We start from the raw sequence: 25433 nt of genomic DNA on the forward strand, positions 1-25433 counted from the left end.
TAGCTATAATGCTACATGGGGAGGAGGAGCTTAAAAATGAATTTCTAAATGATCTTATTAAATAAAAAAAACAAAACAAAAGCACAGAGCCAGAAATTTGGATTAAAGCCTTAGAGAGATCAGGGAAATACAGAAAGCCACCAGCTAACCTCACCTCACCAACTCCACAGTTCCCAAAGAGCAAGATTTCCTGGCTACCCAGGCTTATCTATTAACCATTTTAAAGTTAGGGGTGTTGGTGTCTTTGAAAGATCAGCAGTTGTTGTGTCCTGTTCTTGTACAATCTAGATGGCCAGTGACTGTTCTTTATAACAATAATACCTCCTAATATTTCTTTCAGATACATGTGTTAGTTTATGGTTTGTTTCTGAGGTTGGAGGATTGTTAATCTGAGTATTCCATTGTTGTAATAGACCATGGCCCTATGACTTCATGGCTATATTAGCCACAAATGGCTTCAATTTTCCTCTCTGACCTTCTGGCTCTATACATTTGAGCCATCTTGTGCTCTGTTTCAATTGAGATAATGTTCCAGTCACTAACAGCTGAACATTTACCTCCCTAAGAAGCCAGTTTGGATGCCAAAATTCTGGTGCAATTATTGTAACATCTGCACCTGTGTCTACTAAACCTTCCAAGAGAAGGTCATTTATACATATTTTAAATTTTGGTCTTTGTTCATTTATAGAAGTTTGCCAAAAAATTTACTTTAAAGTTTCTCCTGAATTTCCTGTAGTCTTTTACAGCTGTTCTATCACCATGAGCAGCCTGGTTTATTCCAATATGCATTTGGTTATTTAATTGCTCTGAGAAGGGGTTTCCTCTATAATGGCAGGAAAGGACTGGACTGAATTTGCTGTGGGGGCCTACATGAGGCCCCTATGGGAGTTTCCCAACCGAAAAGGCAAAGGATTACCTTATCTGTCCCTTGTTGATCTACATTCATTGGTCCATTGTTTACCCTTATCACAACTTCTGCATAATCCAGAAGGGAGGGGTATTCTGTTGCCATTGTTCCCTGAATAAACAATCTTTCTAGGAATGCCCTGTTTACACTCTCTTTTCAAATGACCTTGTTTATCACAACCAAAACATCGGACATTATTTTTCCTCAATTCTGTCCCATGCATTCATGGCTGCCATGTGGCATAGAATTAAGGTTTGGTTATCATATAAATATTGACTTTGCATATCAGTGTATTCACCTTCTCCAAAAAGCTGGTCCTGGGAAATTTCCACACCTCTAGCCCTACATTGTTGTTCTATTGTTTTAGCTTTCTCCTTAAACCATGTTTCCCATTGTAATTGTGACCCGGCCTCTAGGACCACTGTAATTAATTCTTTCCAATGCCGAGGGATAATTCTGTTAGAAGTTGACAACAAGTTTAACATCTGCTTTACAAATGGAGAATGTGTAGCATGTGAGACTATAGCTTCTTTAAATCTCCTTAAATCTAACATTTCCACTGGAGTCTAATTAGCTTATACACACCATGGAGCAGGTAGTTCCCATAGAGTTATGGTATAGATTAAGTTTGGTTGTTTAAAAACAGACTGTCTATGTCTATGTGGCTTTCCTTATTTTCCTGATCTCTCTATGACTTCAACCCAAATTTCTGGCTTCGTGTTTTTTTATTTAATAAGACCACTTAGAAATTCGTCTACTTCAGGTAAACTGACAAATTAAAAGTATAAACCTCTAGGAAACAATAATGTTCAGACTGACTTAAAAATTCTTTAACTATAAATATATAAAATTAAAATTTAAAACTTATAAGGGTAAACAGTGACTCAGTGAATAGTCATAAAAATTGATATGTAGTAAAAGTATGAGAATTACCACGACAATGATATTTAAAAGGACAGAGGAACCATTTCTCAGTGTGAGTATTCATGGGTTCATGACCCACGTGTTCTTTTTTTTTCTTTTTCTTTTCTTTCTTTCTCTCTCTCTCTCTCTCTCTCTCTCTCTCTCTCTCTTTTTTTGAGAACTTTCTCTGTATAGCTCTGACTGTCCTGGAACTCACTCTGTAGAGCAGACAGGCCTTGAATTTGGGAGATCATTCTGCCTCCGCTTCCCAAAATCTGGGTTTAAAGGCATGTACCACCAAGTCGTGGACACATGTAAGAACTAGCTTACTAGAAACTACTTATGAAATTAAAGGAAAATAATTAAACCTAAAGATGTAGGGAAACTAAATGTCCTTCAACAAATTAAAATTTATAACATAAGAAAAATCAAATCATATGATTATCACACATAATTCTTGATATACTAACAAAGAAGAACATTCAGTATTGGAGGTGATCAATATACAATTTTAACTGTGCTGATTGTGCAAGATACTCGCTCGCTACCACCTCTGCTACTGAATTTGTTATTTATATTAAGCCTCAGTATCTACATTTAAGTATTTGCATCTGATATTTTTGTATATTGTTCTCTATTCTTCACAATGAAAATATGGCATCTAGTTTATATAATGGCTACTACCAATAATAAGGCAACCTAGACTTGGAAAGTGGTAAGGGAGAGAGGGGAGAGAGAAAAGTAGCTATAGTATGGAGCCGATTCTCCTTACAAACAGATGAACCAGTATAAAATACAAAATTCTTTCAAACTCACATGTACTATTTATCAGATCTTCACGTACAAATATGTAATAAAAGGATTTGACATAATGTTTTATTTTATGTCACACACGAAGCATAGTGGACATAATAAGCCTTTCACTGCCTCAAGCTCCACTATTTGCCCCCTATCCCCACCCCCAAAACGAGTCTTCTGGAAGGAAATTCAAAATTCACTGCTTGGAGCCCTTACCTGGGCTCAACTGTTAAAAACTCAGTGTGGGCTGAACAGTGGCTGCTGCCATCTGAGATGCCTCGCTGTTGACCTCTGACCTCACGGACCCGCCCTTCTCTCTGGCCGCTTCCCTCCCCAACCTGGCTGAGCTTGCAGAGCCCCCACAGGGCAGGTGCAGGACTCCGCAGATGGTTGCCTTGCAGCGGCTGGCTGCGGTGGCTCCTCCACACCCCGAGGCCCCAATCAGGCTGGCAGGCCTCCCTTTGCCTCTCCTCCTAGCCCGATGCGCCCGGCGGGTGACCCGGGCCATGGCCAAGAGGTGCGTCTCAGGGTGCAAGATGACCAATGAAGACCCTCTTCCTAAAACAGTCCGATTGGGCGAAACAGACTTCAAAGTTATGGCACAGGATGCGTTGATTCTAAGATGGGAACAATTTGAAGCATACGTTCAAGCTTTGGAGGGAAAGTACACAGGCCTTAATTCAAACAATGTGACTGGCTTAAGGGAATCTGAGGAAAAACTAACGCAGCAACAGCAGGAGCCTGCACGCAGATTAGCAACCAAGAAACAGGAGATGCAAGAGTGTACTACTCAAATCCAGTACTCAAGCAAGTCCAGCAGCCGAGTGTTGCCCAATTGCGATCAACAATGATAGACCCAGGGATCACCTTGTTTTTCCTAAGAATGAAAGGTGAACTGGAACAGACTAAAGACAAACTGGGGCAAGACCAAAATGAACTGAGTGCCTGAAGTTTATGCCTGATAGCTTTTCTCTTCCCCTTCCCCTTGCTTCAGAGGCCTGATACCGTCGGACTATTCCGAAGAAGAGGCCACCTCCGAAAAATTCCCCTTCTAGAACATGTAGACACTTGAGAAATGTTTCTGTTTGAAGAAAATAGAGGGGAAAACAGAAGTCAAGTCTGTGGCACACTGTGTCTTCACAGTTTGGAGGATTGAAAACCTAGAGGTTTTAAATCATGAATTGAACATGTAAAATTCCAGTAAAATGTAATAGTGGAATATGCATGGCTCTTAACCTTGAGCATCGAGACTTAGAGACACTGTATATCAGTTATGCCAATAAGACTGTGGACTTCATGAGCGTTGAACTACTGGGTCAAAACTCAAATGAGGAGAATTTTGCCTTTAAAGGGTTTACATGCTAAGAACCAACTTCTAATAAGCTGTGAGACAAGCAAGTCATAATCACCAGTATATATTTATCCATTAGCTCTGAGCTCTATATTATATAATGGAGCCTTAAATCTATGTGGTTTCTGTCAATGGTTTGTTCTTTGAATGGCCGTGGAAACTATAGATAACCTTAATGGAGGACTGTACAAATGTGAAGGTGTGGTTTGAAGCATTCTGAGTATTCATTTCACAACTAGATTGTATAAGGTATGGGCCGTGAAGAGACTCCCGTTACTCAGTAAACCCTCATCTCACTCAGCAGGCACATGTTGAACAGCATTGTCATTGGTGTGAAATGGGGAATGTGTTCCTTCATTGTATTTGGGCCTTTTGTATCGAATTCTTGATATTAAATTAAATGTGCCTTGAAAAACAAAAAAACAAAAAAAAAACCCAAAACTCAGTGTGGGCACATGGGAAGATATGCACCCACCAGCTAATGATAAAACAGCATGAGAAAAATTAAAACACCAGTTATTTCACTTAAGCTGTGCAAGTTATGTATTCAGGTCAGTATTTATTTTGTTAAATTTACCAAATGTGACTGAAAATAGGATCTAGGCCAACTTCAGAAAAGTTACTATGGAGCAGAATGAACTTTCAATGGCAAATGAATTAAAAATGGTCTCTGGAATTCAAGGCCAAGCTATACTATTTAATGGGTATTAGTATGGAATGTTAGGAGCTAGAATATGGAAGAAGGTCGTTTTCAAACTCAACTCTAGCTAAGAATCCTTAGAAAGTCTGTTAAACGAGACATTACATGGGAGTCTACTGGATGGTGCTAGCACTGTCACAGGAATCTACAATTTTGAAGTTACTCTTCTCACAGGTATGAACAAATACCTAACTAGAAGCAATGTGAAGATGACTTTATTTTGGCTTACAGTTTGAGGATAAAATTGATACTTTATGGAAGTCACAGCAGCAGGAGCTAGAGGCTGCCAGTCACAATGCATTCACAATTGGGAAACAGTGAGCAATGGATGCTGATGCTCAGCTTCACTCTTTCTTCTTTTCATCGAGTCTATGACGTCAGTCCATAGAATAGTGCTTCCCACATTTAAGGTGGGTCTTCTCCCCTCAACTTACCTAATCTACAAAATACATTATAGGACTTTCCAGAGGTTCATATCCTAGGTCATTCTAGATCCTGTCAAGATGACAATCTGTACTGAGCACCAAAACCATATTTGACTGGCAGTGGTATTTAGGGTGAGGAGGAAAGGGAAACTCCATAGTCTGTTAGAAGATAAGGCATTCCATGCTATCATGGCACTGTGATTAGAGAAATGGGTCATGGGCCAGAATAAATAAAAATTCTACTCAAAATAGGACCATTAAATAATTTTAGCAATACGATAGTATAATTAAATATAAGCTATCACAAGTTAAGCAGAATCAGAGAAAGGTAAAGAGATTTGTGAATGCTAGTGTGCAGGACATAGAAGTGAGCTACTGAGAGAGGCTAGCAAACAAGAAGTGTTATGGAACCGTGGCTATTGGATGATTCCCATAGGCATGTCACATAATACTAAGGGCAGGGGATGGGATCTTGAATTAACCACATGTGGTAGTTGAAATGTAACTGTCCTCTATAATCTCATAGGGAGTGGCACTATTAGGCTTTGATGGAATGGGTATGGCTTTTTTTTTTTTTTTAAGATTTATTTATATTATGTATACAGAAGAGGGCGCCAAATCTCATTAGAGATGGTTGTGAGCCACCATGTGGTTGCTGGGAATTGAACTCAGGACCTCTGGAAGAGCAGTCAGTGCTCTTAACCTTTGAGCCATCTCTCCAGCCCGGGTATGGCTTTGATGGAGGAAGTATGTCACTGTGGGGGTGGGCTTTCAGGTTTCCTATGCTCAGGATAACACTCAGTAAGTCAGTTGTTTTCCTGTGGCCTGCATATCAAGATGTAGTCAGCACCACATCTACCTGCACACTGTCATGCTCCCCATGATGATAATGGATTGAACCTCTGAAACTGTAAGCCACCCCAATTAAATGTTTTCTTTATAAGAGTTGGCATGGTTAGGATGTCTCCTCACAGCAATAGAAAACACTAAGTAAGACATCACATCTTCAGAGTTAAATGTTAGAACCAAGTGAGCTTAAGTCCTTTGGACATGTATAAACATCCTGGATGACAATGAACCTAGAAACAGCCACACAGGAGCTCGCACTACTTTAACTCTTTGATCAGGGACAGGTGTATAACAAAAATAGTCAAGGTGCCAGCTAAAGGCATCCAGATCAGAAAATGAGTTGTTCTTAGAGCACTTGTGCAGGAAACAGGCAGGGCAATTGTTGTGAGATCCATAAAGAACCATTAGCAGAAGCAGAGTCAGACAGCTATGCAGGTACAGTGAAGACAAATAGTTGTGTGACTCTGAGCAAGTTGCTAAATTTCTCCAAGGACACTTACTTCACCTTCAAGATGTAGGTGAGTCAATCAGACCGCCCTCACAGGTGTACTGTAAAAAGAATGTAAAACAGAGTTCAACATAGCCACAAATGCCACAAGGATGGCCTTGGTATGCTCTCAAGAATCAAGTTATCTCTCTTTAAATCCAGATGCTACAGACACAGTGGCTGAAGGAGGTTGGAAGGTGAAGGATGAACCAAACCCTCCAGATCAAGTTCCAGCCTGCCAGGAGGGCATAGAGCTACACAATGGCCAGTGTGTGGTGTCCTGGGACCAGGTCCCACCAGTAAAGGTCATTATAACAGGAGTTCCCCATAAGTGAACACCACTGCCTTTCAGAGAACTGAGTGGGGAAACCCAAGACCTCTTCACTCAGCAGCAGGCTCTAGCCTAGCACCTAACAGAGCAGAAACAATGGGGACGGTAAACTGGCAGATCAAGTGCAGTAGTTGTGAGCTTCTGCCTGCCCTCTTTCCTTTCCAGTAGCTCTCCTCTTCACAGCAAAAGAAAAGTAACTGAGAAAAATAGATATACATCTTCCTGTTATAAATGGTGATATTTCACATCATTGTGCTGCTATACGGGGGCAAGGGAGTGAAACTGAGCAATGATCTTGTACAAAGATCTAGAAGGTAAAAATCAATGAAAAAATGTTATTTATATAAAGTAAATTTAAAAATTAAAAAAATATATCTAGAAGGGTCCCAAAGAAGAAGAAAGGAGTCCATGATGTCTTTCTCCTTAGCTACCTCGCCTGGGTTCTGTGACTTGTAAGAACTCATGGGAGCAAATACATGGTATCTCCCAGAGCTGGATGCCTTGTATGATGAAAAGGGAGGTAGAATGTGACAGAGAAAGACAGAGAAGATGTTCCTCCATCTTGCATTCTTGCTGAAACCATTTAATGATTAATTAGAATTAAATCCCCTTGATGTAGAATTCCATGGAAAATTACCCAACTCAATTCTAGGAATCCAAGATCAGGGTGTTCTGGCTAACTGAGCTTCTGTTAAACTGCCTTTTTGTGTGGAACTCCTCCAGCTAACCACTTATCTTAGCATCTGTTGAACTGCTTGCTTCTGTGAAGCCCTATGCAACTGTCAACTGAGATGGCAGTGTGGTTTTTGTCTTCAAAAACCCTGGGCTCTGGGCACTTGGAGCTAGACCTAGACCCAGAAATACTTGAGTATAGTCACAGCCAGCAGGAATAAAGTCTTTCAATGGGCTATAAACTGTCTAAATAGTCATCTCTCGTGGGTTACCCATAACAGCATGATAGCAGCCCAAGCTATAAAATGTGTGTGTCGGCAACACTATGGGGAATACTGAATTCCTAAGGTTTAGGTATGCCCTGCCACTGTCACAGGATGATAAAACACACATATACATCACAAGGAACTTTTCAACCTGACCATGATTATTCAAGTTTACTTTCTGTTGCTGGGATAAAGAGCATGACCAAGAGCAACTTGAAGAGGAATGGATTTATTTTAGCTTACTTGTATATAGGCAAACACTGAGGTAACCCAGGGTAGGACCTCAAGGCAGGAACCTGGAGGCAGGAACTAAAGCAGAGATCATGGAGGAACACTGCTGATTGGTTTGCACTACCATCTTGCTCAGCTACTTTTCTTATTCAGTCCCAGCCTGTCCACCATGGTACAGCCTACAATGTGCAGAATATGGTGAATCCTCATCCATCAAATAGCAATCAAGAAAAGGTCCCACATGCCCGAGTCCAATCTGATGGAGGCATTTCCTCAACTCACGCCCTCTCCTCACAGGTGTCTCTCATTCTCAGGATGCTGTAAAAGCTACCTGTCATGCCCTCAGTGCAGCCCCTCTCAGGGACTTGAAAGAGGCGAAAGAAAAGTCAAATAGAAGTGTGAGTCAACACAGCATGAGACTGGCTAAACTGTGGAATAACACAGAGTTAAAAGAGAAGCAGAGCAGAACTGAGGAGTATCTTTAACATCATGAAAACCATAAACTCCATCAAGAACCGCCTGAGTACCTGCTGGGCCCTGGCTTTCCAAGGCTCTCATTATCTGCCCAACATCTAGTATATGCATAACTGTATGCAGAACAAGACAACTGAAGTAATCACATGGTGTCAAATACTTGATATATACAGAAGAAAAAAAGCACTACAAAACAGAAGACTCTTTTGGGATCATAACTACTCAAGGCAAAGCCACAATATCTACAAACCATGTGAACACAACCAGTACCTTGGATTTGCCTTTTCCAAGCCATAAAACAACTCGATGTCTTTAATTATACTGTCCTGTTCAAAGTATGATGTGGCTGCCCCAAAGATAAAATTTCCTGTAAATACAAAGTGTCATTTAGTATTAAATATCTATCCTTACCAGTCTCTCAATCAATGTTCTCCATGCAAAACAGGAGGGAGACAAAAAAGCAAATTAACTTATAAGTCCTAGAATATAAGAAATTAATGAACCATGAGAGAAAATAAAATAAAGAGGCACACTGGCACAAAGAAGATGATATAATTAAGCTACACTTTCTCTCACACCTCACACCCATCAGAATGGCTACTATTAAAATTTAATTAATTAGCCAATTAAAAGAGAAAAAGAAAAAGCATGTATTGGTCAGGATTTAAAACAAGGGAGATTCTTTTGCACTTCTGGTGGGAAGGAAAATGGTATAGGCTCTATGGAAATAAGTATAATCGTCAGATGGGAGGGAGGAAGAGGGAAGAGGAGAAGGAAGCCAGTGGGGGAAAGGAAAAAAATAGAAGACAAAAAAGAGGAGAAAATGGAGAAGAAAGGGAAAGAGAGGAAGAGAGGAAGGTGGAGGGCAAAGAAAAGATTGGGAAGAGATAATGGAAGCAATAAATACACACTAGGCTAGGAATAAAAAAGGTATAAAATAAAATGATCAACTAATAACTGTCCTTGCTTCTGAAGAACAAAGGCCAAGACAAAGGCACAAAGGTAAGTACCACAAAGGACTTAAGTTTCAACCCACGGTCTCAGCATTGTGGCATACTTCCACCTACTAGACACTGATGCCCATGTTCCATTCATATTAAAGCTAATTAAGTTTTATTCATAATTTACATTTACAAATAGATTCCTTGTGTGTGGAGGGCTCGTAAGGGCTGTTGTCATTTTGCTTTGACAGCCTCTCTCTGTAACCCTGGTTGTCCTGAAAGTCCACCTGCCTCTACCTCCCGAATGCTGAGATTAAAGCTGTGTGCCACCATACCCAGACCTTAAAAATATTCTATAATACTTTACAGCTTCATAATACCTTTGAAAACTAAAATGTCAGGGACTGTCCAGCTTCCTCCCTCTAGGTTCTTTTTAAGTTTTACTGCATAGATAAGGTATTCTATGAAACCGAATTATGTGCTTCAGCTCAAAAGACATATTAGGACCTAATCTATAAAATTATTGAGTGGAAACACTCACACACATACACAAAACAAACAAAGAAACAATAACAATAAAACCAGGAGACAACAACAGACAGAAGCAATCTAAAAATGAACCTGTAAGACTCTCCAAGAGCTATTAGATGATCAAACAGAACCATAAGGAAGCTAACAGTGACACAGTGAGGGAGGCAAACAGAAAGGCTTAGTCTAACGGATGAAAGAAGAGTTAGCAAACTATGTAACCACTCCTTGCTTAGGGTCGGTGACATGAAGACTTTGGTTGGAGAGCTAAGCTGGAAGCATGCCTACCCCAAGAATCACCAAAGTCAGGGACAAGGACTAACTGATGGTGAGGTCCAATTAGGTGGACACCGGAGAGAGCAGGAAGACAGGAGGTGAACACAGAGGAGAGGCAGAACTTTTGAGTCAGGGCTGTAGATAACTTGGTAACTGGATAAGAATGTTGGGTCAGGGAGGCTGTGTTTCTTTGTAGGACAGAAGATACCATAGTTTGGTTTTATTTCTGGAATAATGCAGCGAGGGAAGTGGGGTAAAGTCACTGAAGAGAGAGGATGAAGGCAGAGCCAGGCAGGCAGCCAGGTGGATTAATACCACAGGGAGGGTGGCCTGATACAAGGATACTGAAGTTCCTGAATACTGACAATGTGGAGGCAGCGCACCTGAGCACAGGAGCACATAGCCAGTGAGAGGAGGCGTAGGACAGGGGGTACATTTGATAAAGGATTTAATTTTCTCAGAAAAATGTAGCTCCTCAGCTCACAGTAATGACTAAAAACACTGAGAGAGATTTAAGGACAGAGAAAACGTGAGATCCCAAGTTAGAAGATAGAGCTGCAGGATGTTGTTGGAGGACCCAGATACAAGGGACACTAAGGAAAGAGGGGACAAGGGCTTCCATCATACTTAACAGTGTTTGGACTTCTCCTATCTATGTCTTTTAGTAGTTTTCTAAAACTAGCTTTCTTCTAGAAGTCATCTTTTTCTGTGTGTCTAGATAAGAAATTAAAAGTTTCTGCAAGTATGAGCAAGTATTGATTAGCCAGTCTTAAAATCACACTCACTGTAGAAACATTTATTTTTCTTTTATTTCTTTTTTGGCAAGATAATTAGCTGATGGAGGAACAGAAACCAACTGATTTGGTATCCAAAACCTGAAATGAGAAGAAAAACTTCTTTCTCTCCTTCAAGATTTCCTTTCATTTTAAAGCTGCTGACTTTAACAATCAAATACTACTAGAACTCACCCACTACCCATTAGGAAACATCTAGCCAAGAAGGCCAACACGAACATCACATGAGATTCTGCTCCACTGAACACTGGGCATCTCTCTATTAAACATCTACATCACAGCTATGAGAAAACATTGCAGAAAAGGAAACAGAAAGATTCTAAGAGCCAGAATACCAGGAAGTCAACAGTAAAATGGTGCCTCCTAGAGATGAACACATAAGACCAGAATGATGGCAATATCAATGGACATGTCAATGTGGAAGGAGGGAAATTTCCCATGGAGTCCCAGGCCTAGACAAAGAACTGCAGGCTACTAATGACAGCTGGGAGGAGAGTTAGCCTCTTCCAGGAAGAGGCCCTATTGCTTGTCCAATTGAGAATGGTCAGCTTTGACACCATATACACATAACAACAAATGTGAACATAGTGGGTTGTATTTATATATGTTCATACACATACATACTTATATGCATTGAACAATAATGAAAATATGTGTCAACTTGAGAATTGGGGAAACATGAGAGTGCTGGAGGGATGGTAACTTGGAGGGGCTGGAGAGAAAGGAGGAGGGGGAAATGATCAAATTCTGTTTCAATTAACAGAATATTTTTAAAAAAGAAAATTTTGTCAATGATTAAATAAATAACAAAGACATGCTGGAAAATTTTCAATAACAGTTACTGGTGGTAAGTTTAAAATACTGATTTTTTTTTTCTTTAAAAGTTTACTGTTTTCTAACACAAATTTCTATTACAGACTATCTACTCTGGTCTTCAGTACATCCTCACATTGCCCTACATGGTGAGATTCTAGTCAGTTTCACATTCAACATCAAGTGAGTAGTATCACAGATATAATTATCACACTGTCTGGTACAAATCTGATTGTTCCTCCAGTTTGTAAGACAACAGATATAACTACAGGAACTCAAAGCCAGCAGCTTGGATCACACAATGTAGGCTACTACACTATCATCCCCCACCAGCAAATACAAGCAGGAGAATACATATGAATGCTCTTCCTCAAAACCACCTATCATATTGCCAGAATATTACAGGAAACATGGAGGAAATAAACTGTCTCTTGTGGTGACTTGTTTAAACCTTTTATATCAATAAGACACCAACATTTCCACGAGATACATTTTGAAAATAACGTCAGAAGTACTATTATCATAATTTTTAAATAGGTAGGCTTCTACCCAGAATAATTATAATGGCTGGGACATAAAAGGAAAGTGCAGGCTAGAAAAACAGACCCAACCTTGTCATATCACAGCACAGCAAACACAGTGTGGAACCCTGAAGTACAGTGGGAGTACCTGCAGTGACCTCCAGCAGGCCCACTCCAGCAGTCTCCAGATCCACCTTCAGAGTCGCACAGTACTGCACATCTGACCACCATGGCTGTGGACTCCATCAGAGGACTCTGGATGTCGACACATGATATGACCTCTGGGGAGGTGAAAGCCATGTCACAAGCTAGCTTGCTTTCCAGCTGTGGCATGTCTCAGCACAGAAGGGCAGGAAGCAGACAAAGAGAGATACATTGTTTCCTTTATGATTTATCGAGAGTGGTGCTAAAATGTTTTATTCTTTACTCATATTTAGTATTTTTACTGTTCATTGGCTTTCAAAGGGGTTAAATACAATAAAAATATGTTTAAAAGTTGTATTATTCAAATATATTGAATAATGACTTCCCAGATTGGAAGCAAGCCACATGTGAATGAATATAATCTATTCTTTGGTCCTCCAGAGATAGTTCTCTGTGCTATATTTCACATTTGGATTTGTGATTGATCCAAAATATGTGTGTGTGTGTGTGTGTGTGTGTGTGTGTGTGTAAGTGTAAGAAGGTAGTTGCTAAGGTAAAGTGAATCTTCGAAAAAGCTTTCCTTATTTTAGTCAAAACATGGCAGCTATTATAGTGTAGAAACTTCCTTTGATAACCTAAAAATGAAAACACAAATACTTCATACATTAAAGCAATAATTCAAATCCAACTGATAAACATACGGTGAATGTCAGTTATGTATAGTCAAGCAAACTGTAAAGAAAGAAACACACAAAGGAACAGCTCAAACTTAACTCTATCCACCCATGCTGGGCACAGAAGAATTCATTAGAATAAATCAGGATGGAATAATGTGACAAGTGGCCAACAAGTCACAGGTTCCCGCACTGCTCCAGACAGTGATGTGGATTTCTGCTGGTAACATAGGAAAGCATTTCAGACACAGCATGACTGAGATGTGAACCCCATTTCATCATAATATCAACAGTCATCTTGCATTTTCAGGTTGGGGTTTGGAGGAACAAAATTTAGCTATATAAAATAGTACCTTGTGCATTTTCTTTATAGTTTACATAAAAATACTTGAACAATTATAGCCAGACTACAGATAACAGATTATCACATCCTAAAATCCAGAGTAACTGGTGACAGGGTTTTGCTGGTCAAAGTGTCTTGGCAGCCCTGGTCAAGGAGCGCTGTAAAAGTCACACCGAGCAACACTTGAGCTTTACATTAGAGACCGAGCTAAATTTTTTACAATTCATTTCAAATTTTAAGAATACAATGCTGGTTATCCCTTTTGCTATGGGCCTTTATTTCTCCAATTTTATAATATGAACAAGGATTTAAAATAAAAGAATAACAAACATTATGAATGGGACGTATTAATTTTTTCAGGATTATCTGTAAAATTTATTGTAATTTTGTTGAACATCTGTTTTAGTATTTATTTTAACAAGAAATACTTCATAAGATAAATGAAAACACATTAAAAATGATATGGGAATATGGTCCAGTGGTACTGTTCTGTCATCTAAGCTACTTAGGAAAGTTCCACGAGGAAGACAAATCCAAATACAACCTGAGCTAAATTTAGAGTGAGTACAAAGCTAGCCTGGGCAATTTAATGCGACACTGGATCAATATCAGAAGTAAAACAAGGAGTGGGATCCATAAAATAGTTATCTCAGATATCAAATATATCCTGAGACTCTATGCAAATGAAACAAGATATTTGAAGCCTTTCAATAAACCATGAAATTCCAATAACATAAACTGATACTTTGAAAACATGCAAGGGGCTAGTGTGGAGGAGTCCAGGACATCCTTTTGCTGTGAGGTAATATTAAGGTATACTTATGATAATTAATCTATAATGTACAGTCTACAGTTCCACAAGTGTATCTGACTACAAGATTTGAAATTTATATCACTAATTTGTATGATCACACTTAGGGTAATATAACTTTATGGCTTGATTCACACAGAGAGTATGTCTGTGAAGTCAAGAACTCTATACTGTATTCCCTACTATATCTTTGGGGCATGGTACAACTGCCAGTACATTCAATAAGATGCATTATAAACGTTAAAAAGTTGGGTGACTGAAGATATAGCTCAGTGGTAGGTCTACTAGTCCAGATCTAGATTCAATTTATAAAAATAAAACCAAGACTCACCACACAGTGCAAGGGGGGAAATGAAGCAGAGACTTGGAACCAAAGAGAAACAGAAGAGGAAATGTTATAAGGATCCAGCACTGAAGAGAGGCAGCAACTCTACCATTCAAGTAGATCACTGATATGGAACAATCACACACCCATATACATACACATACGCATATACATACACAGACCTATACACATACATACACACAGATACATACACCTATACACATTCATTCACACATACACAAACCCATACGTACACATACATGAACCTACACACACACACACACACACACACATAAACACAGACATCACACACACACATACACACACAGAGATAGGGGGAGGGAGGGAGGGAGGAAGAGAGGGAGGGGTGGGGGGGAGAGAGAGAGAGAGAGAGAGAGAGAGAGAGAGAGCAAGCACACACCTCAAACTATGTTAGATTATAGTGTGATAAGCCAAAGACAAGGTAGAAATCATAGCATCAATGGAGGCAAAGGAGGCTGTCATGAAGACTTACAAGAGGTTCTCTTTATGAAGTAGAGGATAAATAAACTCTGTGTACTCATGAGGGTATGAAAGGGACTGGATTTTAAATGATCTTAGCGTCAGATTAAAGAAGTCTTTGTGGCTAATTACTGAGTGGTTGTGTGTTCACAGTACAAGTTGTTATCACATGGATTTATCCTGATTCCCTCTGAACCACCTACTACAGACCCATCCCGCCCTCACTGTCTTCGTGGCAGAGCTCCAAAACTGTATGGAAAATAAAGTGGATGTGTTCTTGACTTCAAACACCCAGTCATCCAACATTCTAAGAATAGAAAGAAATAAGAGCACAGGTTTTGAAATGATCGTGGCTTCATTCTTTTAAGATAAAGTTAATGCAATAATATACCAAGATCAAAGTAAATGAAATTAGGGGAAATGATAAGCTTAGCAACATATAGCAGCAGTATCAAACTCCAAAGAACAGAGAGTAACAGAAACTTAAAAGGAAAAATAAAATCTAGAAGAAAACTAGACTGTAGAACTGTGAGATGTACCACCCTGACCTAAACTGGGACAGGCACTGGCCAAACCACATTCTCTTGATCTGCTGCCAGCAGAGGACGAAGAGCAGGATGCAGATCATGATAGGGTACCTTAAAACATATGAAGTTCATAAACCAAATGAATTCTGAAACCGCCTCTTGATAAAATGGTGAGATTACCAAAATAAATAAATAAATAAATAAATAACTGTATCCATTGGTAATTAAATAAAACATAAATTGTCATTTTATTTATTTTATTTTATTTTTTTAATTTCTACCATGGCAAGGTCTCACACAGTGAGACCATGAGGCTTCTTGTTCAGAGTGTGAGATCAGGAAGCAAGAGCACAGGCTAGGGCCCCAGGTGGCTGTAACCTTCCTTCCACAGCCTGCCCCAGCGATGTACTTGCATAGCTAAGGCACCTAGAACATCCACAGCCTTCAAAACAGATAAAATGCTGAGGTCAAGCACTCAATATGACCGACCCTGTGGAAAACATTTCATAGGTAAGCTAAACCATCTCCTTCTCCACCTGCCCGCTCCTCAAGGCTCTTCACTATCTACATTTTCATAAACATACTAGTCTTCAAAGTAGATTCAATTAAGAGGAGCTTACAGCATTGCAGAGCTTTCTTGAGATTTAAACTAAAAATTCTATCACCACACAGTTCTGAGGTCCAACATTAAATACATTCACGCATAGATTCACAAATGGTAACAAAAAACTCTCCACCCTAATTAGAAATGGAATTTGAAGAATGTTACATTTTGTGTTTAAGAATTATCAAACTTGTAATACACTTGGTTTTAATTATAGATGCATCAGTAATAATTGTAATGTAGTTTTTGATATCTAGAGCTTTGTGTCAATCAATATTAAAAAATAAAACCTTACTTCAGTGTGTGTGTGTGTGTGTGTGTGTGTGTGTGTGTGTGTGTGTGTGTGTCCACATATATGTGTTTAAGTTTGTGAGAATGTGTGGTTGATCCTGGGTATCTGAGGCATGGTGCCAGGGACTCCCTACTACAAGTCTGAAAATGCTTGGATGTTTAAGTGTCCGACATAAATGGCGGAGCATTCGGCTATCACCTCCAAAGGACTGATGCACACCTTCAGTTAATCTAGATTAGTCATCATCTTTTGTTATACTATACTATTCAGGGAATACATACAGGAAAAAAGTCGGTTAAACACATGTCTCATCTACTGTAGGTTAAATTTGCAGAGGGTTGATTACATATTGTTTTTAGATAATGAGATGATGATAATCAAAATATTTCTACATACAAATACTATCAAATAAAATCTATGGGAGGTGAAATAGGTATGAGTTCAAGAAAGCCAAGAATTAAAAAAAGAAAGAAAGAAAGAAAAAAAGAAGAGAAAGCCAAGAATAAACTCTGCAACAGCTACAAAAGAACTTATGAGTATATATTAAATGAATAATAGGAGGCATGGAATCATTAAAATTTTCATATAATTCATATATTTTCATATAATTAAGTGGTGTGATAATTGTTAAGATGTCAATTTTTACACTATTCTAGAAATAATGTCCTATTTACGTTTATGACCATGTGTTTAGGTGTTAACCTGTGTGCACGCATTACAGACTTTTAAAATAGGTAACTAGTATGTTCCTTCAGCACCACTCAGGCTAACATCTTTCCAGAAGACCTTGGCACAGGGAAGACAAACACGCCACCAAGACTCTCAGGACACCTTGTGATCCACCTGCTGCCTGCGTGGTTTAAAACCCTTGGCTCTGCTTACGTGCTGCAGCTTAATGACCCTCCTAACAGAACCACCACCTTTGGGTCTTATTTCAGAAGCTCTGCACTATTCCCTCTTCCTAGAATATTCTTTGATACATTCCTTCTCATCCTTCAAGTTTGTACTTAACATGCCTCAGGATACACGGGTTTTCTCTAGATTATTTCTAACAATTACATGCCAGTGAAGTTACCTCAAATACAGTTTTTGTCAAAGTTGCTCCATAAAAGCCTTTTTAAAAATCATTCCCTCTTTGTCCACCTGCCACTTCCTGCTCCTAGTACAGTATCTTTATCGCCATGGCAGCCAATGCTTTAGAAAATCACAGGTATGCTCATTTGCTGAGGTTCTAACTCCCCGTGACAGTACTCAAACCGTGGCAAAATGTGATTATTGCATTCACTGCTGAAATTCAGAAGTGTCCCCAAAGGTCTAATGCCAACTCCTTGGGTCAAGACAGTGAGCCTCTGCCTGACTGATAATTCGGTAAGCTTTGTACTTGACTTTCCACAGAACCCAAAGCAATGGATGTATTTGATCTTAGCCTGGAATTTCCTTACTTATATTTCAAAATAAACATTTTCTCTCTACAAGTAAATTATCTTAGGTATTTTCTATAGTGACAGAAAGCTAACATATTCTCCATTGCATTCCTAAAACTTTAAACCAGGCTGAGTCTTTGATGATTCTGGTTATATCAACCACTGCATCTGAAGTCCAGGTGACTTGGTGTAGAACACTGTCTGGAAATAAAGTCCTCTCCTATGTCACACATACACTTACTCTACTCATTATGAGCAGTTTCGAAGAAGAGTAAGATTCCTATACATTCAGTTAGTAAACAATATCAGAGTTTACATAATTTAGCCAGCTATGTAAATAATTAAAGTGACAACGTCGAGCTTTAAACCCAGGTACACGTTTTAATAATTCATGATGACATGTTATTTCTCTTTCCTTTACTATCTTATCTGACTTACCCAACAACTTATATCTTACAGCATCATCTTTAATGAAACAAAGTAGGGAAGCAGCTGGGAGATAGGACGTTTATCCTCGCTCCAGGTTTGTGGAACCTGACATACTGGACCTAAAACGGAAACTTAGTGCAAGCCATACACAGTCACACAGCTAGATGCAGAAAATGCTTAATTAAAGCTAGGTTAATTGGTTATGAATTAGCTGGACTTTTGAATATTTCATACTATGACACTGTCAAAAGAGTAGTCCTTATAATTGTCAAAAAAACCCTTTCTGTAATACGGTAAAGATTTGGGTTAAAGACATTAGCTTTTTAATGAAAATGAACAGTCCAAAGAAAGAGATGCAGTTTCTGTGGGAAATATGTGCCCAGAGAGATAGCACCCAGCCCCTGGGTTACCTCTCAGGAAGAGAACAGAAATCCTAAGCATACACAATAGCTGAGAGATCAACAAGTATATTTAAAACTATGCTTCCAGGTTCTAGTGCATTTGCATACATAAACAATTTAAAACTCAAGATTAAAATTTTAAATGAGCAAAAAGACTGAACTCAACAGAGGATGGGAAAGGTAGGCTAGAAGCAGAAAGTCCTCACAGTGTGTACATCAAAGCAGAGAGCATGGGAGAGAAAGGCTGGGAACAACTGAAAATCTTGAAAGCAAGTTCCAGCTAACGTGACAGATACAAGTCACACCTGCTATCTCTGTGGTGGCACTCCTGCGTCACCCTGAGAAGCTGTGACACCAGCAAGAGACACTACTGGACTTAAGAAGTCAGGTCCTGAACTTTTTACTAAAGATGAGTCAAGTGCTGTATGCATATGCTTATGTGTACCTGTGTGCTCAATTAACAATGAATAGAGACAAAATTTGAAAGCAGAAGGAAACAGATCTCTATTAAAAATATATACATTTGAAAGGAGTTTATTTTTGTATTTCTCATCCCTTCATTATAACAATAAAGATAAAAGGATACATTGTTGTCCCTACTGAACTGATTGTAAGGAAACTGTAGGTATTTATCACTTCACTATACATAGAGGGAAGTATAAATCAGCTAGGTGACAGATCAAACAAGGAGCTTATGAACATTGAGATTTTCAGAAATACCTGAAAATTATTTATTTATGTTTAAGCCCTGTAAAAATGTAATCAAACTGTAAAAATATAATCAAAGATTTTTAAATGACACAAGAAGAAGATGAAAGAAACATTATTTTCATTTCAATAATTCTGACGTAAGGCTGAAGTTAAAAGAAAAAAGGACCACCTTCATCATGATGGGTGACTATGTTCTAGAAAAGTCTTTCATCATACAAAAATGCACTTCCTATAACATAACAGACCCTAACATTGGGAGAAAGAGGTCATTTTTAAAAGTAAACTGTTGTTGTAAGGTAACTTTGAATTTGTGCACATGATGTAAATTGCTGTGGTGGATACATGCCGGGTCACTGAAACAACGGTAGCTGAATTCAGATGTGACCCAGCAGCCCAGGTGTTCAGGAAAAGTGCTGTTAACAGTGAGGATTGATGATCTAATCAAACTGTCACAGCCAGATCCTCAGCAGGGTGGTTAGAGGGAGGTGGAGGAGGATAATATTCAGAAGGCAAGCACATGCTTAGTGTTACTTTCAATTGATGCTGACATTTTCAATTGTGAAAAGAAATTTTTTCCTAAGTAATATAGGAAACAACTCAGCTAACCTTCCGGAGGGCATCAGATAATCATAGTAGGTTGGTGTGCAAAAGCTAACTTCTCAGAAATGTGAGCACATTTGAAATACAAATAATAGGGAATTTCAGAGATTTACTACAGTAATCAACATTTTAATTACTTCCTGTTTTCTTAGATGTACAGTACAACTGCGATGAATATTCTTTCTATGTATAAGCCAAGCAATATTTTTACTCTGGTATTTGCATCTGGTTGAGAAAAATTCCCATAAGAATACAAATAACCAAGAGTCACATGCTGATTAATCTAAAACTTCTAAAGTCACGTGTTAATTAAAGTAATTAATATGTTCTTCCATGTTAATGCTATACATTTGTCACATGGCATGACACAAAAACTGTGATTGGTCAGTCAGCTCTAAAAGCGCAGTGGCCAACTCTGAGACAGAGTGCTGCTTTTGTTTGTTTTAGTCTGCTTTTGTTCCCTTGTGGGCTAGGGACTACACACAGGGGCTTATACACGCTCTGCATGTACTCCACCCTGAGCCCTGCTCTTTGTTGTTGCTGGCCCTGCTTTTCCCAACCGTCATTATTAACAGCAATTTTATAAAACTGAGTGCACAAATGTTTATATACACTCAGAAAATCACTAGACTGGCATGCCAATGTGTGATCCACAAATAATTCAAGGAGGCAAAAAAAAAAAGTTCTCCATGGAAAAGGTTTTTTTTCAGGTTAGATGGAAAAATGTGTTCAGTGGTCTCGTGATGGCCACAGCAGTTACTAAAGTGCTCACAAGGACTGTGCAGACACCAGACACACTCCTCTCACTCAGCTCTCCTGACAACAGCCTGAGCTTTCACTATGCAACCTTCCCTCTACAGCCAAGGACAATGAGGCTTGTTGAACTATCCCATGTTTTCCAGGCGTGTTATAAAGCATTCTCAGGAAAACTTCTCACTCTGTCATTCCTGACCTTTGTGAATCTGTGCCCTAGTAAGAAATTAATATTGATAAAAACCACATTATCTCTGTCATTCATGGCAGACACAGGGACCCAAGGTAACATATTACAGCTTCCCTAATTGTTAAGACACGCAAATATGGAAAAATAGTAGAAATACTGAGCATTCTTTTTCATGTCAAATCAGAACAACCTCTTACAGTCCCTGTAAAACTGAAAGTATTCTAATAAAATCTCATGAAGCAAAAAGAAACCACAGAAAGCAATTCAGATTATCAGCATCAGTACTGCTAATGTTTATAAGTATTTCTTGAAAGTGAACACTATGCATATTTCTGTTTGAGGCTGACCTTTCTGAGACACAGCTTCACTCTGTGACCCAGGAAGAGGCCTGGTAACCTCTGTGCAGATCAGGCTTGGACCCAAAGACGCTGTACAGTTGGTCCTATTGCCTAGAGTGCTGGTAAGAGAGGGGTACACTGCCATACCCAGGGCATCATGAAGACTTAACAAAAACTTGACTTAAGCATTTCAGGTATTTATACAGAAAATTCCAGTCATTGACATGGGAGTTAAAGGTGCCCAGCCTCTCATTGCCAGCATAGCAGAACCATATCCATGAGCAGACGGCTGAGTCAAGAGGGGCAGCACTCTAGGGGCACCCAGAAACCACAGCATCCTATGATCAGCACAGGGATGCTTTTCACAACCACACAGGGGAGAGGGAACTCATCTTAGTTCACGATAAACTGTGAAGCATGGTGGGAGCATTCCCACACACATGTCCTGGAGCGCTCATCTGACTCCGACACAAGAGCAGGTGGCATGGAACCATGCAAGGTGGGAGAGATGGGCCCATCCGACACCACCATCAACCACAGAGTCAGCAATGCTCTGAAGGCAACTTTATAAAGGAGGAGGGCATTGACCTAACAGTTCCAGATGTGGACTTGTTGAATTCTGTATGGCTTGAGAAACCTTGGAATTCCTACACAAGGGGAGAGTGAAAAAAGAAATTATTACCTCCAATTGGTTGACGACTTTGCCAGCTTGATGATAGAACACTAGCTGTCATATTTACTGCTAATCTGTACTTCATGATTTATTACAAACATAATTACTCAGGTTTGCCTGGCATATCAAGAGTTCAATAAAGCACATGGATAAATTATATTAGTATACATAAAAGCACATAGTCTAAAGTTAAATTTTTTCTCCCCCTATATAGTCATAGAGTATAAGATAAAATTTTCCATTAAAGCATTGTTTTAAAAAGGAATGGGCTGGGGGCAATTTATAGAAGAATTTTATAACTAATCTGAAGCAAGGAAAATTAAAAATGACGTTGAAGTTATTGTGTTTTAAACTCTACCACAAACATGTCGATTTATTTTAATAGAAAGTTAACAGTATCCCCCTTCTCTTCATTACATACAAGAAAAAGACTGCCCTGTATTGCTGGTGAAATTTGACAACACACACAAGCCTTCAACACAGCAGTGCTAGGGAAATCACTTAGAAAGATTAATGCACACCACTGTCTCCTTGGTAGAAACTTACAAATAGTATTAATGCTCATTAAGCAGCAAATCATGACATTATGAAACAATAAATAATAGATTAGGCCACCCAATTAAATAAATCTGTATTTATGAATTGATTAAACAATGGCCATAAGAATAAAGCAAAGCAAGCTACAAAATGGTATGCATAAATATATGTGTACAGCACCTGTGTATTCTACACGTGTGAGAAACTGAGAAAGGTTCCCACTGAAGGACATTACACAGCGAGAAATGACTTCCCTTGAGGACTGAGGACGATCGTTCTACTTACTCGACTCTTTGTGCTTATACATACTGACTGCATTTTAATGAGCAAATACATTTTGTTTCAGCATAACTCTGACAAAAATTAGAAGGAACAATAAAAAGTTATATATTATTTTAAGAAAAATCAATTTCTTTTACCATGGTCTTGTGATTACATCCATTCTGAAGGAACTGTGTACTATAAAGAGCTCTGGAATGTTTGCTATCCACAGAGAGAAACTAACATGCATGTTCCTTCTGTCTTCTCCACAAGGTTCAGGTGTGCACCGCGGCTCCAGGAACATATCCAGGGAGGGGCCATGACATTACTAGAATTTAGTGTACGATATTACTGCTACCAGATGCAAGGGAACCAAGAAAGCTACACATGAATGTTTTGTCTGTTATGAAACCTTATCTAATATTCAACTGCATAGTATTTAACTGACCTTAATTGAATGCACATAGAAAATATAAAATTAGCAATACAAACTCTAACAAATAATGTGAGAACATGCCATTTCATTCAGTTTCACTGAAAACAACCCACTGGTTTTTTTTGTGGCCCATTATTTGAGACTTTCTTAATTGTTTTAAATATACACAGAAAATCTGACATAATAAAAAATTAAAAATAAAAACATAAAATAAGATTCATAAAAAGAAATTCTTATTTGTTAATTTAAAAACTAATACCAGATATGTTGGCCATGGAGTTATATGAAAAAACTCAGCAACTTTCCCTTTATCATACTCAACAGTTTTTAAAATACAGCTAGTAATTGGTGGGTAAAACAAAAATTTATACAGCACTAATTAATATTTCAAAATATCCAGAGATCATTAAAGATTTTGACTAATATATGGATAACTAATTTTCTAATCTGTTTGAAAAACAAAAAGAATCAAAACAAAAATGTATAAATAACAAATTCCAAGAAAGTTTTTTGAAAAAAGAAAAAAACAATATAAATAATTATACTGATATGATGAATCTAACTGCTAAAAATTATGCTGACACCACAAATAATAGTTGGAATTATATTTTCTCTACTAATAAACCGATTTAAAATTTTTCTCATGAATGATAGAAGGTACTGGCAAGCAAAGCTTTCTGACAATAAGTCAGAAAGTCCCTCTGCACCATGTTTCTGCATTGCAGAGGAACCAAGTTCAAGGCAGATCTACAGAGTCAATACAGATGATGTTTAGGCTGCTTCTCATCGAAATCTCAATCATTTATCTCTCTCCCTCTCTCCCTCTCTCCCTCTCTCTCAGTCTCTCCACCCCTCATCTTTATCATTTACTCATATTCCCAAAAAGAACATAAATAATGAGGAAAACAAGAATTGTAAGAGGCAAAAGGTTAGAAGTTCATTTCCATTAAGCAAACTTACCAGAAGGCAAGCAGAAGGAAAGAAAAAAAAAAAATAACAAAAACTAAAGATAGCAATAACTGAGGGGAAAAAAAGGTAGGGGAAAGAAGCAAGAATAACTAAAGTTTCATTTATTGAAAAAAATGCTGAGTTAAAATCATATGAGAATAAAGAAAACCGGGGCTGAATGCCAAACAGTGGTAGAATACAGTCTAACCTGTGTAAGCCTAAGAGAAGAGCACACTAAATCAGCACAAGAAAGAAGCAACAACGGAAAGTCGGGATGAGCATGAAGACCAAGAATTGCATACCTCAGATAAATTCAGAACTCTATCCAAATGGAAGTCACTCTACCTTTGGATAAATGTGCTTTGTGCTCAGCTATGTTCATGTGGATATCTTGGATACAGGAATATTAAGATGTAGGGAACAACTGCATGTGTACTCCATGGACAATCTGTTTTGATTCTTTTATGAAAGAGAACCTGCTTTGATTCACATTATCAAAAGCCAGGACTTGTGTATGATTAAGCCATCACAACAGACAGTGGGACTTTTGTCAACCAAATTAGAAGTTAAACTAAAATGTGCTGGTACTAATAAACCTTGGCTGTGAAACCAGCAAAGATCTAACAGTAACCAACTTTCCCCTGAACAAAAACACTGCTGAAATAGAACCTGAGTTACAAATGTACACGAAGCTTATCTTAATATGCAAGCAATAATTAAGCAATCATCCCATTTGTGGCATAAAAGAGCATCATATGTATAGAAAATCTTGGTAACAAATAAACAGAAGCTGCTAAGGGGTAAGGGAAGTTATGACTGCCTTGTGCTAGCATTCAGAAGAAACACTGACTGTATATGCTCTTTGGGTGTCCTTATCTACCTGGCTTTTTCTCTGCTTTCTTGTTATGTATGTCATTCTCAGCAGGATGGGTCATATGCATGTAAACCAATGTCACACCTCTTCAGTCAGTTCAAAGTGAGTTTCAAAATTAAAACTTGGAAGTGGTAGAAACTGGAAATAAAAATGACTTAAATTTATGATTGAAACAATGAAATCTAAATGAAATTAGCTAGTAGGAATTCTCTCCAGTGATACTATTAATTGACATTAGTGGGAGGCTTTCCTAAATCCAAGGTACTGGGAATGCTTTCCTCCTATGGGAAATAGGCATGCAAAATAGTAAATTTACATAGTTCACTGTTGTTTTCCTCCAAAAGAGGATCAAATCTCTATGCTAAATTTA

The 25433-nt window shown here is 38.5% G+C and overlaps 1 protein-coding gene and 1 pseudogene across 1 annotated transcript in view; one reads left to right on the top strand and one right to left on the bottom strand.

Annotated features, from left to right (window-relative positions):
* Positions 1-25433, bottom strand: part of Znf407 (zinc finger protein 407) — a 410446-nt gene that overhangs the window by 186845 nt on the left and 198168 nt on the right. The gene's annotated exons all lie outside the window — the stretch shown is intronic.
* LOC118594640 lies at positions 3145-3557 on the top strand (annotated as a pseudogene).

Source organism: Onychomys torridus, chromosome 13 (genome assembly GCF_903995425.1).
Source record: "Onychomys torridus chromosome 13, mOncTor1.1, whole genome shotgun sequence".
Classification (NCBI taxonomy): domain Eukaryota; kingdom Metazoa; phylum Chordata; class Mammalia; order Rodentia; family Cricetidae; genus Onychomys; species Onychomys torridus.